This window comes from Corvus brachyrhynchos, unplaced genomic scaffold (genome assembly GCF_000691975.1).
Source record: "Corvus brachyrhynchos isolate BGI_N302 unplaced genomic scaffold, ASM69197v1 scaffold133, whole genome shotgun sequence".
Taxonomy (NCBI): domain Eukaryota; kingdom Metazoa; phylum Chordata; class Aves; order Passeriformes; family Corvidae; genus Corvus; species Corvus brachyrhynchos.
In genome coordinates, this window is record NW_008237249.1 from 934810 (window position 1) to 936966 (window position 2157).

The 2157-nt window shown below is 53.8% G+C and overlaps 1 protein-coding gene across 3 annotated transcripts in view; it reads left to right on the forward strand.

The window, feature by feature from the left end:
* LOC108445719 overlaps nt 1–2157 on the forward strand; it is a 29939-nt gene that overhangs the window by 26637 nt on the left and 1145 nt on the right. The gene's annotated exons all lie outside the window — the stretch shown is intronic.

Sequence of the window (2157 nt, forward strand, 5' to 3'; positions counted from 1 at the left end):
AATAGGCTGATTTGCATGATGCAAATGAAGTTGGATTTGGGGTAGCATTAGGTATTTACAGGTAAGAGAAGTGCTGATTAAATCCCTCTGCCCTTTTTCCAGCCCGGAGACAAAGGGAGAGGCGAGGAATCCGAGTCTCTGCAAGGCAAACTCTGGTGGCTCTGCCCTTCAGCTGGCTCAGGTTTCCCTCTTTCCCGCTGTGGGGCTCATCCCACAGGATTCCAGGAAGGATGACAAAACATTATTCCACATTTTCTCTGAGACTCTTCCGGGAAAAACAGGCTAGAAAATGAATAAAAAGAGTGGAGAGAAACACCGAGGAAACACCACTCTGCCATAAAACGCCACGGTCGGAAAGGGATGTCCACCCTCATCCTGCCACGTGTCCTGGGGGAGAGGCAGGGTGGGAGCCCCACATCCATCCATGTGTCCGTCCTTCCCGGGCTTTCCCAGTGAGGAATTCAGTCCTGGTGGCTCGGGATGCGCCCGGCGCTCACTGGAGCCTCCAGATGAGGCGGATGATGTAACGCAGCAGGCGCAGGATCACGACCTGGGGGTTTCCCACCTGGTGATCCAAGAAACCCTGAAAGGGAGGGAGAAAAACAAAAAAAAAAAAAAAAAAAAAAGAAAAGAAGAGGAAAACCAAAGTGGTGACTTTAATTCCCAGCAGGCAGCCCCATCCCGTGCTATGAACACCTGGAAAATATTCCAGAGGCACCAAGTGAAGTGTTCAACAAAGATTGAGAATAAACCCCACAACCTTTCATGTTTCAAGTCTTTTTTTGGCTTGGTGCTGCCCTCTCCCATCCATGCTGGCCTTGAGCATGGATTTTGGGATCAGGTGGCACTGCTACAGGGATGTCGCGTGCACTTGGCACAGGAATTGTGCAATGCTGCCAGGAGATTGGAAAACAAGGGGCAGCCAGTCCTGCTGGGACAGTCAGGGGGGTTAAAAACCACAGGGTGGGAGGAAAAAATTCCAAACAAACTAAAAATATCCCTCAGTGAGAAGAGCAGCAGGTTCTCCTCCACCACCCTGACCCCCAACGTGGCGGAGAACACGGGAAAAGCAAATAAAAGCATCATGAGGCTTAGAGAAGGAGGGAAGAGAAATGCCAAAATCAGGCTTTCTGGAATAAAGAGGTATAAAAATAACTGGGGAGTTGAAACAAGACATTCAAGGTTGGACATCAGGAGGAATTGCTCCATGGAAAAGGTTGTTAAACACTGGAAGGGGCTGCCCAGGGAGGGGGTGGAGTCCCCATTCCTGGAGGTATCCAAGGAATGACTGGATGTAGCACTCGGTGACAAGGTGGGGATGGGTCACAGGTTGGACTCGGTCTTGGAGGCATTTTCCAACTTCTGGGATTCTGGGATTTCCACTTTGCAGCTAGCAGAGCTTGGGGCTCGTGACAGCAGCCAAGGGATGCCCCCTCTTCCAGGAAAAGCCCTGGACCCACAAGCCTTGTTGGGCCAAGGAGCAGCTGGATGGCGAATTGCCCAATTTCCTGGTGTCTTGTCCGAGAAGTGGTCCCGGGGGGAGGCCACGCCCTGGGGAACGTGACTGGGAACGCGCCAGGGAACACCGGGACCCGTCCGACAGCCCCAACCTGCCTGGCGAGTGCGACTCTGGCAGGGCTGCAGTTCCCCATTTCTAACCTCGGGCTGAAAGGGCAAACCCCAGAGCCAGGCGGGGCGGGCAGGCACGAGTCCTTCCACCTTCCCCTCCGGAGCAGCTGCCAGGGGGAAAAGGGACCTTTCCGCAAAGCGCCTCAGGCACGATAATTAAACAATGGCCGAAAAGCGCTGAAATTTCCCCAGATCTGGCTGCAAGGAGGGAGAATTTGTCACATGCTGACTGCACCAGGTACAAAGTGTTTTTAGGGTCACGCATGACATCCCCTGCTCGTATCACCTGAGCAGACAGGACGTGTCCTCCGCGTTCCGCTCCTCGCCCCGGGCCAGCCCCGGGTTGGAATTGCGGCCGCAGTGCTGGGAACAGCCTCGTGCAAACCTGGGGGATGCTCCCTGCACCTCATCCTGCTGCTGCCTGGGAAATGACCCTATTCCCATTAAATTCACCCCCTTATCCACCTCAGGTTTGTAGGGAGCAGCATGGTGTGTCCCGAGATTTCCAGCACCAAAGGAGCTGGAATA